Here is a 17,069-nt window from a genome sequence, read left to right on the forward strand (position 1 = left end):
ACCTCCTCCTCCCCGCTGTCCCACTGCTACACACAGCATTATGGGCTGACACAGCAGCAGATGTAGGGGGCTTCAGGCAACATCAGTGGAGGAGAAGGATTAGAAGTTATATCTGGTGAAGAATTCTGAAAGATGGTGAGTGAAACCCTACTTCCTTTGCCTCCACACCCAACTCCAATCTATTTGCTTCTCCAGAACCACGTGGTTGGTGGAACTGTTGGGCAGCTGGATCCGAGTGAGGTCTTGGGCTGTGGGAATCCAAGTGAGGAGAGTGGGTGGGGCCTTTCTTCTCTGTGGGCTGGGTAAGCACTTGGGAAGCGACATTAGAGACCCCTAGGGTGAAGCAGAGGCTCTTGAGAAGAGCTTGGCTTGCAGAGGTCTGTGTCCCTCACACTCTGCCCCGACTGGGAGAAGGACGATCAAAATCAGCTTTGTATAAATATGCCAGGTATTCCAGCCCACAATAGGCCAAGAATCAGCTGAAGGAGTGGGTTGAGTCTTTCCAGGCAGTGGGCTGGGAGAACATCAGACATGAACTCCAATGACAACGATAACAAAATAACAACTGATCTAAGGGATCTTGTAGAAGAAAGGTGAGTAGTCAGTACAAATAGAAGACTTCTTGGCAAAACAGAGTTGTAGGAAGAGACAGAAGATAACTTAAGCAAGAACAAAAAAATCAGAGCATTTAAGGAGATTCAAGTATAGCACAAACAAGACTTTCTATAAGTAGAAATGAATTGATTCAATGGCAGATCTGAAAGAGAAGATAATTTTTGAGATAGGACATTGTGGAAAAATATCAAGAAATGGAAATCATTAGGGAAAAGAAGGTTGGATCCATAAGACCCATTCCGTGCATTGTAGGAGTTCCAGAAGGAGAAAGAGGAACTGAAGAAAGAGGGTCAATAACTAAATAGTAGCATGAAATGTCCCAGATTTGAAAAAGAGAGGTAACTCTGCACACTGAAAGAGCTCGCCAGGTTCCAGGAGGATGCCTGAAAAAGGATGTATTGACACCTGGTTACAACTGTCAGAAAAAAATAGTCCAAAAGTTGAAAATGGGTACAAGAGATTGTTGGGTGTTTTTGCCATGCAGTGTTGGACTTGACTTTCTTTTAACTGAGCTGTTTTACAGGTCTGCGAGTGGCTGAGGTTAGTGTGCTGATTTTTGTCTGGGAGAGAGAAAGTAATTTCTGTGCGGTGGAACAGATAACTCCAAAGGATATAGTGTAGGGTACCGTAAGACTTGAAACAGGTTTGTTTGGTTTTTTTTAAAATCTATCCAGCAATTTTATCTTAACAGTCCTTTACTAAATTACCTGTAGATACTTACCTTCTTGAATTCTTGTTGAACCTTTAAAAAACATAGTTTAGTGGTTTTCTCCTTTTTTAAGGAGTTTAAAAAAACCACTGGCAAGTGTTCATGTTAAATTGCACGAGAATCATGGTTTTACCTTTTTGAAAATGATCCTTGTAACAGTTTTGGCGATCATCCACGGAAATGCCCAAGTGCACTCACCTGGAGACCTGCTTTCCTGGAGAAGTCACCTCACTGCTGCTTATGCTCACTCCTGCCGGTCTTCTTGGCCCCTGCAGTAAATGCCAAGCAGCAATAGAAGTTTAGCTTGGCTGTTGCTCTGTTTCTTGTTTTGTTTGTTTTGTTTTTTCTTTCTCTCTCTCTGTATTGATTTTGTGGTTTTGCTTTTCTCTGGTTCCTATATGGTCAATAAAAGCATTCCCCATTGGTGGCGGCAATGGCTGGGGATTTGGTTTTAGGGTCTGACCACTGGTGATCTCTGTCAAATGGATGATGGAGATCCAGTCTCTGAAGGGTGGGATATGACAAATTTGATTTGTTAATCTTCTTCTGTTTGCCTCCTTGTGAGCTCAAATCAATTGAAAAGTATTTTGTGACCGTTGGGAAGGGAGCAGCTTTTCAGATCTAAACTGGTGAGTTTTTGTGTTTCTGGCTTTACTTCTGATCTGTAGCTGAAGTCATACAACTGGGCCAAAGCTAGGTGTTTGTGCTTCGCCTGCTGTGGGTGAATATGAAATATCTTCTGACTTCTGGAGGGTTATTAGTAAATTAGATTGCAGGGTCTATTAAATTAAAGCAACTCGGCTCTGATGGGTTTTTAGACATATATAAAGTGCTAATATAAACTGAATATTCCCAGAATTCACAGAAAATGAGAAAAAGGACTCTTGTTTTTCCGTAGGGAAGTATTGTTCTGTGAAATATTTATTTCAGTTTCGTATGTGATGTGTACTAGATTAAGATGGGAAATGATGATGCCTATAGGATATACTGTAGTAAAGCTGCAGTTGTCAGACTGGTCTGAGGAAGACCCTTCGGGAGGTCTGTGAGGCCTGATCTCTCCTAATCTGTATAGGCCAGATTTTCTTCATATGCTTCAATCAAAACATCTCTCAACAGATTGAGTGTAGAAGCAGGTATGAGAATTCAGCTGTCTTCTTTTAAGCCAGGCATTTTCAAAATATTTTATTTATTTATTTGACAGAGATAGAGACAGCCAGCGAGAGAGGGAACACAAGCAGGGGGAGTGGGAGAGGAAGAAGCAGGCTCATAGTGGAAGAGCCTGATGTGGGGCTCGATCCCATAATGCCGGGATCACGCCCTGAGCCGAAGGCAGACGCTTAACCGCTGTGCCACCCAGGCGCCCCAGGCCAGGCATTTTCAAAGCCAGGTATTTTTAAAATTAAAAAAAAATTTTAAGCCACACATTTTCAAAACAGTAAAACAATTCCATGCTTCAAATTTTTGGTTTTAGAAAAAAATATAAAAAATAGACATTTAAAATTGAAAATGCTATTTATAAATAGTTGACCTGTTTATTCTTTTTAAATGAATTTTTTAAATTGATGCTTTAACTGCTAATATGGTGGATAGCAATAGCTATAACCTGCATAAAACAAGTACTTTGGAATTCTCAACAATTTGACGACCATGGCAAATATGAAACAAAGGACTTCAGGCCTTGAAACTAATCTTTTACTACTGTAAATGTACTGGGCTTTTGAGGAAAAAAAAATCCTTCTTATAGAAACTGCTAGCTCAGGACTTATTAAGAATCCAAGTCACATAATGAAGGTGACTCTTGACAAGTTAGACTGGTTTAATAATTTTCTTTATCAATGTTCAGTGTAATACAGTATATATATATAAACAAACATGATTTGGGTGTGTTTTCTCATGAGGAGACTAGTTTAATGTGAATAATATGAAGTTCCTAAGCCTCCTGCCTTGGCTTACTAACCAAATAAACTAACACTGCAGACACATGATGCTTAAGATTATAAAAATGTAAATTTGTCTTCATAACTCTGAGGACATTTTTATAGCAGTAATTATTTTTGTAATATGTCAGTTTGAACATCATTTCCAAGAGATGTAGTCAACTTAAAACCTTGGAATTTAAAAAATTGCGTTAATCAGAAGATAATCAATATAAAATAATAGTTTATAAGTATTATTGATACTGAAACCTTGATTGCTAAAACATTAATCAGAAGATAATCAATACAAAATAATAGTTTATAAGTATTATTGATACTGAAACCTTGATTGCTAAACATAATTTCAAGTTCATACCCTTTTGTATCTGATTTTGATACCCCAAAAAGTGACTATATCTTTGTGGTCTTCGTGTTAATGAATGTTTTATTTTTGCCACGTTCTGAAGGTGTGAAGTGTATGTGTAGCTGGAGAAAGTTTTGTTACCAGTATTCATGAATCTTGTAGACTGATAAAATCTTTAAGTACGATACATTTCTCAATTTTCTATCTTCTAGTTTGCTCTGCAAAGTAGAAGTTGTTTTAGTTAAAAGTTACCATTAATATGGGTAGCTTGAGACTATAGTAGAAGCCATAGTGAGAGAGAAATGCGACTGTGTATGTACTTCTGTTTTTCAAGAAAAAAAGAGAATGATTTATCCTAAATTAAATGTCAGTTTGTTCCAGAATAGAAGAGAAAATAGTGAAGGATAAAATCTGAGTCGGTATAGCAAGTTGTAGAGAATTTAAGGAAAGAGAATTTTATTTGTCTTGAATTATAACTTAGTCTGAAAAGAAGCTATGAAATGTGTTAAAATTTTGGCAAAGTTTTTCCTATTTTGAAGAACTTATTCATGATAATTTAAGGAACAAAAAGGAGCTTGTGAAGTTTTTATTGCCAAACATCATATTAGCGAAAAACTAGAATTTAGCTTTCTTCCTGCTAAAATGATAAATTAGTCTAAGAACTCTTAATAAGGGGTAGTAAAATATTATTCTGCACCCTCTGTGAAATCTATTCAGATAGTAGAGACTCCATATCTCATTAGAATAATTTTCTCTCCTCTATACTTTTATAATGTCCTTCATTATGTTTTTAAAAAGCAGAAATAAAGAACAAAGTTTTCTCACTTTGAAAGAGTTAAAATTTCTTACAATCACATTACTTTGTTGAAAGGTATTTTAAAAATACCTTATTGATACTTTGATTATATAGATAACTAAGTGCTAGTCTCAGCATCCATGATGCTATTTTCATGAAGTGATAAAATCTTCTCTTTTGATTTTACCTTCTCAAGTTCAGACTCCAGATCAGAAAATAAAATCAGTATGTCTTTTGCACCTAAAATTACCTTTGAGAAAACCAGAGGGCCCTGGGAAATTAAAAAGATTTATTATTTTACCTTATAAAGAAGAATGGTGGAAATAATTAGGAGTGTTCGGTATGTTCCATATTTCACAATTAGTTTGATGCTATTGTAACAACTACATGGGAGCAATTGTCAAATTAGAAGACATGCTCAATCTTCCCTTGTTAAGTTTGTATAGGTAAAATGTTATTAACATAAAATTTTCAGAAATTGTACATTTTATGAGAAGACCCTTGAGATTTATTCTTACTTTTATTCTCAGGAAAAGCATTGATCAAACCCTTACAAAAATAGTTTTGTACTGTACCCCATTAAAGAATATTATTTTCCTCCATCCTGATACTATTGGTCGCTGTAATCAGTCCACCATTGTCATCCAACTTCATTATTAAGCAAATTTCAGCTTCCCTTAGATATTTGCCTGAAGGCTCTTCTTTAAGGTACCAGTTAGTAAAATGTATTTCAACAAAGAAGAATAGTTTCAGAGCCTCATGGGGTGGACCGTACCAGGTACTTTGTGGATACTTTAAAGAATAGACGGTCGGATACATACTTCTGAGCTTTCAATGCTTAGACAACTTTCAGAGTTTACCAGTGGACTGAGTGAGGAATTTTAGGACTCTTTCTAGTCCTGAAGCAGACATACATGAGGGAGGCAGACTCTTTGGTCCAAGGTCCAGTGCAACAAGAGTGAATTACATGGGACTAAATAAACCGATAAGGAAAGTTAAATTGTGATTATTTGAAATGTCATTAACATTATTTTCACTGTTCCATTTTTTAATGGATATCTGAAGAATTTCTTTCTGTTTGTTCATAAACTGTCACTAGCTCTCGCTTTAGTAAACTTTGTTTTTTTATAGCTGAAATAAATACTTTAATGGTATCTGGTCTTCACTGACCCTCAAAATTCAGAAATAATTCTATTTCATATTCAATACTAAATACACTTCAATAGATATAAAATTATTCGCATAGGTTCAGTAAAAATCTGTCTTCCTTCTTACTAGTATAATATTGGGCAAACTGTGCAACTGAGTCCATACACGTAGTGTCATATCTGAGAATAAACCTCATTCCATTGGGTATGACATGGCCATTTTTCATAAACAAGGTTTGGTTTTATGTAAAAAGCCTATGTTACCTGCCATGTGTTCCTTCTCAGAAAATCACTTGGTGAAAGACTCCAGTCAAACAAGAAATGAACATCTGAAAGTAAAATAAGGTATGGTGAAGAGAGAAAACAGTGAGAATCAATTTAAATTATCCATTTAATAGAAAATGATAGGTTGTCTGGAAACATTTAAGAGCTTAAATCAGGTCTCCTGCAATGGGAAGAACCTACTATAAGGAAAATTCAAATAATTCAAATAATAGTCTAGAACAAAAGTACTAAAATGTAGCGAACTATCTCAATAAAAGCAAGAATTGAGTTGGAGGGGGCAGAATAAAAGCATTCCAAATGTCTCATGGGGCAAGGGGAGGGCACAGGAGGTGGTGTAGAACATGTTGGGCTGGAGAACATGTTTGTGGGGAAAACACTTGGTTTCGTATTTCAAATATCAGTAAAGACAAAGGCATCTGATTATGAGAGCAGGTAAATGGAAGGTATCTCAAATTAATAAGGAAAAAGTGGAATGAGTAGTAATTAGATTTTATCAGAAAAAAATGAGAAAAGGAAGCAATGTCAATGAAAAATTAGTAATAAGCATAAAGAAAGTTGGAAGAGGTAAGAAAAAATATCAGCCATTTGACTAAGTAAAAATGCACTGTATTCTGTTATTAAAAGAGAGAGTGTCAGATTGAGTTAAAACCCAAAATGTGGCCACATGATTCTTATAAGAAATTTCCTTAAGGCCATGGCCCCTTCCTAATCTTGACAGGAAAATCACCAGTTGCTTGCAGAGAAACCTCCAGGTTCATGAACCTTTGGTTCTGGGAATCAAAACCCGATACAACCACACAGAACTTTATTATTTGGCTGTGTTCATTAAAATCATTTTCCTATTTGATCGAACTCAATTGCATGATTTTTAAGAATCCAGGAAACTCTTGCCCAGGAAGATAAAATTGCAAATAACTTTGTTGTTTGTTTCAGGAACTCTCCCCAAATCCATTAGTCTGAACACTAGACTATTCAATTTACCTCATCACAATATATGTATCCCTTTTCAGGATTATAGATAACAGCAAATGGCTTTATTCTTCAAGATTCACTTTGAAATCCTTGCCTCGCTGTGTTCACCAGCCCTAAACTTTTATGTCAAAACTTGACCTATCCTAATCAATTTCCCCTCTGTCTACCTGTATAAAAAACCCACCTAAACTAGACCCCTAGAGCCTCAGTAAATGCCCTATCTTTGCTCTCCGCCCTCTGAAATCTACTAAAAATCCTTCAAAGATGTGATCTCCTGCACTAGAGTAAGCAATATGCTCAGTGTTGCTCTTTTTTTTTTTTAATTTTATTTATTTATTTGACAGAGATAGAGACAGCCAGCTAGAGGGGAACACAAGCAAGGGGAGTGGGAGAGGAAGAAGCAGGCTTCTAGTGGAGGAGCCTGATGTGGGGCTCGATCCCAGAACGCCAGGATCACGCCCTGAGCCAAAGGCAGATGCTTAACGACTGAGCCACCCAGGCGCCCCAGTGTTGCTCTTTCAGCAGGTTGTCTTGGTGACATTTTCAGGAAGTCAGTATTTGACAATCTAGAGGTAAGAAATTGTCCTACAATTTCTGAAACAATTTCAGACCTCCGAAAGTCTGATTGACTTATTCATGTTATTTGAACAAATGGCTTCCTTTCTGCGAAGAACTCTTAGGTTGTTTAATTATGAGACACTGGTGTGCTGGAGCCGGCTTGTATCGGCTCTCGCCAACTTGTAGAGTTGATTTTCAAATAACAAAGTACTTGCAAGCTGTTCATTAATATTGCTAGCTTTAAATTAGCCATGGTAGAAGTATTTACAGCAAATGCCACAAATCAGAGAGGGGTAGACCAGCACACCACTGTTTATTGCTGGATTATTTTCATGTGGGATCCTTAGAGATCCTTTGCTTGTTTTGGGAGATAGGATGAAAAACACCCCCCTCTTAGGAGATAAAAAATTTAAAGCCTCGTTATTATCAGAAATGTATTCATATTTTTCCATTTCAAAAAATTATGGAGAATGATACGTGTACCAATAGAAGAATTTATTAAGTCTCACGGCTCTAATATTTTCCTAATTCCATCACTTCTACTCTACTATTGATAAAATTTTAAATAGGGGAACTGAATGCACACAAAGTTCTACATGTAGGATTTTTAAGTTATTTAATGTATTGCAGAAAATCAGCTTTGAAGGAGCCAGCCTATCAAGGAACACCCATGTGAGGAAAGCACCATTAGTCCCAGTGCAGGCACTGACCACCTTCACTGTCCGAGACCTTCGGGTCTTCGGCCCGGCTTCCGGAGCTCCTAACTTCTGACATGCTGGTCTTGGTTCTTCAGTGACGGCAAGAGGGTCTGCCACGTGAGAGAGGCTGGAACTTTAAAAGAAATAACTTTTACTAATAACCTTCATTAGAAGAGCAAAAATAAAGTAAAAAGAAAAAGGAAATGATGGTGACATATTGTGCCTAGTGCCTAGCAGCAAAGCACAACCATCCTTAGTTTTACTCCTCACCTTCCTGTACGTTTGTTCTCTGATTTGAGGAAGGGCTGCCGTGGGGACTGGTCTCCCTCCTTGGTAGAATGCTGGATGGTAAATAAATGGATAGGTGACACTTGCACAGATTTTATTATTCATTATTGCGCATATTTTATTTATTTCCTGGACTGTAGTTCTCCCTTTTCGGGGAACACACTGACTCAGGGAATATGTGACAGTGCAGCCAGGAGAGCCACGTAACGCTGTCTGCCTGTCTGTTTGTCTTTCTTATGTTCTTTTTGTTGGAAGGTGTGAGTTATTAGAATGAGATCCACCCTGGGGGAGTCTGATTGATAAAGCACTTCAAATTCAAACATAGTTATTGTGCCTATAACTCTCCTTGAGCTTGGCAGCAGAATAAAGCAAGTGCGCCTTCACGGTGTGAGTGAACAAAAACCAAACAAGCCTCTGAGGTCCCCGGGTAGGTGCTTATTTGTAATGCTTTTCTCCTTGACATGGACCTTTGGGTTCCTAACTGAGAGACAAGCAGAGAGATAAGAAAATGGAATATCTGGGTACTTATGTGTATAAATTTATAAAATCACAGAACACGAAGGGAAATTTGGGTAAAAACACTAGTCCCCCAAACTTATGGAAAAGGAGCAGAAGGTTAGAGTCACATCCTTAATGTCACATAGTTAGTGGCAGAATTAGAACCCGGGAGAACAAGTGAGTTTCATATTACTAAAAGATATGGACTCCAAAATTACTCTGGTTTTTCACAGTAATGACTGATGTGATGTTAGGTTTATAAATATATAGATTTTAAAATTTCCCCATTTTTCTCTTCCTAACTCTTTCTCTGCCTCCCCCCCTTTCTCTGTTCCTTTCATCATCTTTAAAATAAGTGCAAGTCTTCCAAAAATGAAAAAACAACCTTTAGAGATGAACAAACTAACTTCAGGTCCCCTCTCACCCCTGCCCTTATTGCTCCAGGGTCATTGGCGAGCAGCTTGACAATCCTTGTAAGAGTCCATCATGAATGTCCATATATAGAAATCCATCTAAGTCACAAATAAAGGTAATAGAAGAGGAGGATTTTTTTTTTTTAAAGATTTTATTTATTTATGTGACAGAGAGACAGCCAGCGAGAGAGGGAACACAGCAGGGGGAGTGGGAGAGGAAGAAGCAGGCTCCCAGCAGAGGAGCCTGATGTGGGACTCGATCCCAGATCACCAGGATCACGCCCTGAGCCGAAGGCAGACGCTTTAACGACTGCGCTACCCAGGCGCCCCTGAAGAGGGGGGTTTTTTAATGACAGATTTTCCAAACTGGCTTTTCCAACAGGTGACACCCACTGTATACTACTGATTTTTCAAAGAGTCTGGAAAGACATAGCCTGCTGATTTAATTTACTGCTCCCCAACCTGTGGTCTGAAGAAGTATTTAGCCATATTTGTCCTGTGGGTAAACTCCGTGTGGAAAATTACTTTTGGAATTAGCTGTGTTACCTCCTTCCGGTCACTAGAGTGTCGTTCAGTAAATTGCTTCTTTAGTGTTCCTTAGCGGCTGGAATGAATTAATGAAGTTACTAGGTTAATTTCTGCACTGTGAGAATGTGCCTGTCATTAGTGGGAAAAGAAGACCTTCCATATTGCAAGCATTCCTGAACAGTAATTCTGTTTTTAGGTGTGTGCATGCATTCAGCAAACACTTGTTGAGAACTTACCGTAGGTAGGCTCTTTCTTAGGCACTGGGGAGACAAGGCCAAACAAAAGCAGTTCCTGACACCAAAAAATAAGTCTAGCGAGGGAGTGGCAAGTGACAGTTAAATATAGTGTGATATTGCCTCATCGGAGCCATGCACAGGGTTACCTAAGCAGACCCGGCTGCAGTGGTGGCAGTGGCTGTGCGGGACAGAGGCCAAAATGATGCCCGTGGTCGCCGCGCCGCGGAGGTGTTAAGGATGCCGCGGGAATCACAGAAAGCTTCTTGAGGAGGATAAGTGCTGTGTTGAGCTCTGGAGGCTAAAGAGGAATTAGCCGAATGAGGGAGGCATGTTTCCTTATTCTTGCCCCTGAGTGCCTCAAACACAGACGCACTGCATGTTAGTTCCAAATTCCAGCTTAGCTGACGTGAGAACAATTCCGAGAGGTTCTTCCAAATCCTCCCCTTAGAGCTCGGCCTGGCCTTCCCAGTTTGTGGGGTGCATCTCATGCATGCGTCATCACAACTCGCACATTTGTAACCTATTCCATCGGAGAATGTATTACCGGCCACGATTTTTGGCCCCGTGTCAGGGTTTGATTCAAGGCAATACCTTCTCCATCGCCTTTGCTCTAGCAAGAAGTATGCCATGCATCATCGGCCCGCCTGCTAACATTGACACTTTTATGTATCCCCGAGATATAATTTCTGTAGCTGAAAGGCCAAAAAGTTTGTAGAGCAGGATTTCAGAGAAATAAGCAAAATGAAGACAACCTGCTAAATTCTTTAGTGTTGATGCACTTTTAAAAAAAATGGCATTCCGGGGACTAAGGTCACTGAGGTGAGAAAAATGATGTATGAGGCTGTCACATAAATCTCCTCTGTGTCCTATAATTTTTAACCTGCTCCAGGTCAGAGGGATTTAAAATATCTGGCCAACAGGAATGGGGCAGTCAAGATAGTCCTCAAGGAATCCTCAGAAGAAATGTAAATTATTTTATATCTATCTTGCTATAGGGACCAAGACCAAGAACCCATGAGGTCACTCTTGATACCCTAGCACATATTGGACTTTGCTTAACACGCCCACACATCCACGTCTGATCTCCGGACAGTTGTTCTCATTTTAGTTCTCACCAACATGGTCTCTGTTTCACCAACAAATGTTATTGTCTTCAACAACCTTCCAAGGCATCAAAAACTAAATATATATCTTTATCTATAAATATATATGTATGTATATGTAGATCTATAGATATATAGATAGATATCTTCCATAAAACTGATTGGTGGTAGAAAACACTACCTATTTTTAGTACTGACTTGAATTGACTTGATGAATTATCAAGTGAGTAGTGGAAGTCAAAATATTGGTAGCTATTAGGCAGTAAGTGCCTGCTCTGTGTCAAGTATTATACTAGTTGATTTTCATAAATGAAAGGAGAATTTCATGCTTATAACACCCCTATCAAGCGGGTAATATATTTCCACATACACGTTCACAGTGGCGAAGGGATTTTCAAAGATCACATGCCACAAAGTAGGAAAGGCAGAATTTGAGCTCAGAGCCAATGTTCTTTTTGTCACATTTAATAGATATCAATCTTACATAAATGTACCTGACTAGAGATTTTCTAACTGGCTTTCACTGCATCTGAACTACGGATGCTCTCTAAATGTGAAACAGGTAAATTGGGTCTTATTAAGACATTGAGATATATGGCTTTAAAATGGAAAGTTAGAAAAGAGTAATGTAGGAGACTTAGTCGGAGAGAGGAGAAAAATTTTGCAGGGAAAGGGAACTTCAACCCAAACCTTAAAGAAGAAGAGGGGGACATATTTTAGGAAGAGGGATATTAGTGTGAGGAAATATCACTGTTGAGACACACATAGAGAGTGATGAGAATGTGACTTTTCTGTGTGATTGTAGGTCTAGGACCTGGCCAGGATGGAAATCAGGGCTGGGGAGTGAGTAGGTACTTATGTGGTAAGTGAGGAATTGGCATAAGAGACTGAGATTAAACTGAACCTCTAAGGGGGGTGGTGAGAAGTGGAAAAATTTATTTTTCTCATTTCAGAAAGACAAAGAATCAGAGAACTTCCTTGTTGTGATTGCTTTTTAATTGAATGTCCCTAAATCTACATATGCAAGAATACCAGCAGTGATCAGTGCCTTCGGAAGGCAAAACTCCATGGCCTTCATCAGAGGACTGATAGGTAAATAATTTTATAACCATTACCCACCCTGACCCTTGTCCCAAGATTCTTCACCCAAAAATCCTTCAGGGTGTGAAGTTAAGAAATGAAAATGCAACAGGTCTGACATTGGTATGGTCTCTATAGGAAATGGTAAATTGGTTAATGATTTCCAGGACTTTTGGAAGTTTCTAGTAGAACTTTTCCTGTAAGTTTTGTTTGGAAACAATGTATTTTTATTTGACTTTCAAGTCCAGAACAAGAATGGTTTGATGCAGTGTGATGTTTTAAAGATTGGAAGTGTGGGGAGAAGGAGCAGAATTGATGGCACAGGCCTGAGGTTGTTCAGTGTAGGTCAAAGGGTTCCATAGTGTTGCATGCTCCCGCGGGAAACTATGTCAACTCAACAGAAAGCAGCAAGGCCAATATTCACCTGATACGCTGCAGTTCTCTGTATCTGTTGGCACCGATTCCTGATTGGGTGGGTAACTGGCCAACTAGGCAGGAGATTTTGAATATCCAGTCTGGAAACAGGGCAGCTATCTGATTTGTGGGCCCAGTGGAAAACAGAAATGTGGGGCTCTTTGTTCAAAAAGCAGGAAAAAAGTACTGTTAAACATGTTAACATACAAAGCTTTTTCCTTTTTTCTGTAGTCTCTTTCTTGACTTGTTTTATTTTTTTACTTACTATTTAATGTCATTCTACATATAGTATATAAATGTAGAAATTTAATATATAATTTAATATACATATAATTTCATATTTAATATTAAAATTTAGTATAGAGATAAAATTAAAATATTTAATATATAACTTAATGTATAAATAAAATTGTTAAAAACTTCAAGACGCCTGACTAGAAGACATTAAGTCCAAGGGGAGGCTTCTCTGAGTCAGGGGCTTTGCATACAGGTAATATGCCCATGAAGCTAGCCATATCGAGAAAGCAGTAGTCTAGAACTTTAACCAGCACAAGATAAGCGTGATTCCTTGAGGGTAAAGAAAGAAAACAAGGAAGAAATCAATGGCTTTGTACATCCTCTGACAGGAGTAGCCCAAACTACCAGGTTATCATGCTGCAGGTGTGAGGCATGCAGTAGACAAGGGGTGTCTGGATGTCAGCAAGGAATAATTTGTCATGGTCTTTCCTAGGATTGTGGAGGAGGAATCCAGGAGGAGCACATGGGCTGGAGACTTGTACAATTAGGTGAATCCCCAGGTAGATAAACCGACCCTGTCTACAAGCTGCTAACGTGTGAATTCATGTCAATCTAGAAAGAAGTCTATTGGGTGAGGAGAAAAATTTCAAACCCTACTTTCTTCCCTGGGTGGTCAGTATTTTTACTCAATAATTTGGAAGGTTAAGTTGATGACGAAATGGAGCTGTGAAGCAGAGGGAATCCACTGAATGACAGCAACAAGTCAAAAAACCTTGGCCCTTCACTTCAGCCTTCCCAGTCCAAGAGGTGTAGCTCAACATGAAAAACAATCATGTAAGCAAAGCACAGGAATAGGATGTTGAAAGTGTGGATTCATAGCTGCACGTGTGAAAAAGACCTAGAAGCTTTATTATAATCACAGTAAATACTATGTGAATCAGGAGCATGAAGTAGCTGGAATAAAATAGCTAATCTGCTATTGAGCAACATAAATCGAAGTATAATATCTGGGACAAAGATGACACCAATGAACTTCAACTCTGACTCTTCAGACCACACCTGTGGTGTTGTTTTTAGTTCTATGCATCCTTTCTTGAAAGTGACATAAACAAACAAGATTATGATGATTGAAACTGAGTAGGAAGAGGGTAGGGACTCAAAACAATGCAATCCAAACAACAGTGGAAAAATGGGACTGTTTAGTTTTGCAGAAAGGAAAACCTGGTAGGGAAGGAGAAGAGATGAAATAAAGGTGTTTCTGAACATTTGAAGAGCTTTCATGCAGAAGAGGAATCAGACTAATTTAACTGAAGGGTGAAACTAGAGACAGTGGTGATTTCCAGAAGGGGACAGATTTCAGTTCAATGTTGGAAGAAACTCAATGAATTGAAAGCATATATATATGATTGATTGATTGATTTTATTTTAAAGATTTATTTATTTATTTATTTATTTATTTGAAAGGTGGGTGGAGAGGAGCAGAGGCAGAGGGAGAGAGAGAATCTTAAGCAGACTCTGTGCTGAGTGAGGAGCCCAATGCGGGGCTTGATCCATGACCCAGAGATCACGATCTGAGCAAAAACCAAGAGGCAGGTGCTTAACTGACTGCGCCACCCAATGCCCCTTGAAAGTACTTTTAAAAGAAGAAATGAGCTGCTTTGGAGGTAATGAATTCCCTGTTGCTGGAGCATGGGTGTGGTATTATCAGGAAAGTTTAAGTTGTGAAATCAGACAATGGGGGTTCACATTCAGGCATCGACATTTACTAGAATAACTTGGTAAACTGCTTAATGTCTCCCAGCTTCAGCTGCAGATGGAGGAGATTTAACTTTACTAGAAGGCGTGTTTGGAATATTAGAGAAAATCTATGTAAATCTCTTGACATATTCTCAAATGTTGTGCTCACAAGAAACTGAATGTGCATTACAAGGAATATATATCATTTGACACATGTACAGGAACATATTTCTGGTCGGTGGAGAAGCTTACTTTGACCTAGATCTCAAGATATCCATCTGAAAGCCTTTAAAAAGTAAGAACTCGCTTAGCGTTGTTCTTATCAAAAATTTCCCTTAACTTTCTTATATTATGAAAGGTAATATCATAAGAATTTTCCCACATATATATTCGTGGAATTTCCCTAGTGAATTATCAGTTTTTACATGGGGGTTTTAAATAACGGCTCTGCAAATTTTGATAGTCAAAACAAAAAAATTGAAAAGTAAGTGGAGTTTAATCTACTGCAAGCCTAGAATAAAATATCTAAATTCTCATCTTGTCCTATGATCCTCCGTTCTCCGAAGCATCTTTTAAAAATCAAGGTGTTTTCTGGGCTAGGGCAGATATAATCACTAAAGGATTATAGAGATCAATATTCTCACACCCAGTCAAGTGGAATAAGATAAATTCCATTTTATAGCTGGAAAAACTGAGATTATACCGGCAGTAAAATTTATTGAGCGCTTCCCACATGTCAAGTGCTGATTCAGCTGCTTTGTTTTGTTTCACACAGTCCTAGCAACAGCCCCGATCGAAGCCAGTATTATTATCTTCAGTCACGGGCGAGGCACCAAAGGCAGAGGACAGAGATCTCTGTAAGAACGCGGATCATGCCTCTCTTACTGACTGCACTCACCTGGGGCCCACCATAGTGCCTGGCATATTAGGCACGCAAGAAATACTTGTTGAATTAATAGGTAGATGAGTGCACAAATGCGAACATGGAATCTCAGCAAGAACAAGCAAACCGACTGAGGTCGTAGAGTATTTTAAGTGGTGGAGGGTGACTCACTCAGGTCACCGACTCACTCCTGGGCACCACATCAGGCGTGCAGGTGGTAATATGCATTTCATACCGAGAGACTATTTAACGACTGATAATTGACTTTGGGTAAATCTGAGATACATTATTTTTACAGATTTTTATCTTCCCTAGGTGTATTATTTTGTATTTGCATTTTAGGAAGCTTGTTTCATACAAGTTGATTCCACTCTTTTTACTGTCTCAGATACTATTTTTAGAATAGCCCCTTTTCTCTGATTATGAAAACAACACATGGGGCCTGAATGAAATTATGTGGACTTGGCTTTGAATCCCAACTCTACCATAGACAGCTAAGTGATCTTAGGCAAGTTACCTATGGAGATAATACTTCCTACCTAGGTTGTTGTTGTTCTTTTTGTTTTCTTTTTGATTTCCTCAGAAGTAAATAAGATAATATGCACAGTTTTCTTGGCATAGTGTCATGTACATTATAAACATTCAACACAGATTTAACCATTAATGCTAAAATACTAATAATATATGCTCATTGCAAAAAACCTTTAAAACACAATCATATTGAAAAGAAAATAATAAAACACTCATAATCAAATCCTCAGAGATTCCTGCAGTTAGGAATTTGTTGTGTTTTCTTCTACAAATGTTGTGTACATTTTTGAAGAGTTGAGATAGCACTGCATATATCATTTCGTGAACTGCTCTTTTTGTTTTGACCTCATCAGGAGACTAATTTGATTAAGAGATAAAAGCTGAAAAAAGTCAGGAGTGCCTTCCACACTAGAGCATTTTGATAGCATGTTCACAGACCCTAAATGGGCACTTCTTTGTGTTTTTAAATTACTTTTCTGCTCAAGGAGTGATGAAGCTGAAGTGTTGCTCCCTAGGATATCTGGAAGGCAGTAATTATTCTGCTCTCTAATTGGAGAATAAATGTCCGGTTTTACTCTGTGCTTTTTCCAGGCCTGTGCTAATCAGGATGCTGGATCTTGGAGCTTTAAGATAATTAGTGATGGACATTTTGCTCTGGTTGTTAAATAGCCTTCCCTTTCCTTTGCAATGCCTTCTCATTAGTAATCAAAGGAGAAATTACATCAGGGAAGCTGAAGATACATTTATATGGCTCAAATGCCACTACCGGGTTGTGAATTACTCAAGAACCTGTGAGTATTTGGAATCACTTGGAAACCAGGTGTGCTTGTAAAGATGACAGAAGGATCGTCTTTAACAAGGGACACACTCAATGCAAGGGGCTGATGGCGAAATGTCACCTGGCGGCTTTCTTCCTGGCTGTCTGTTTCTCGGAGTGACTGAAACAGGTTTCAGCTAAGGTCAGGGACTGTGAGGGGTTGATGAACGACTACTTTTGGCTCTCACCTCATCTAGGGAAGGCACTGTCTTGTCAAAATTACTCTTATTATTCTCAGGAGAG

Source organism: Ursus americanus, chromosome 35 (genome assembly GCF_024610735.1).
Source record: "Ursus americanus isolate L20-20 chromosome 35, mUrsAme1.1.p, whole genome shotgun sequence".
NCBI lineage: Eukaryota > Metazoa > Chordata > Mammalia > Carnivora > Ursidae > Ursus > Ursus americanus.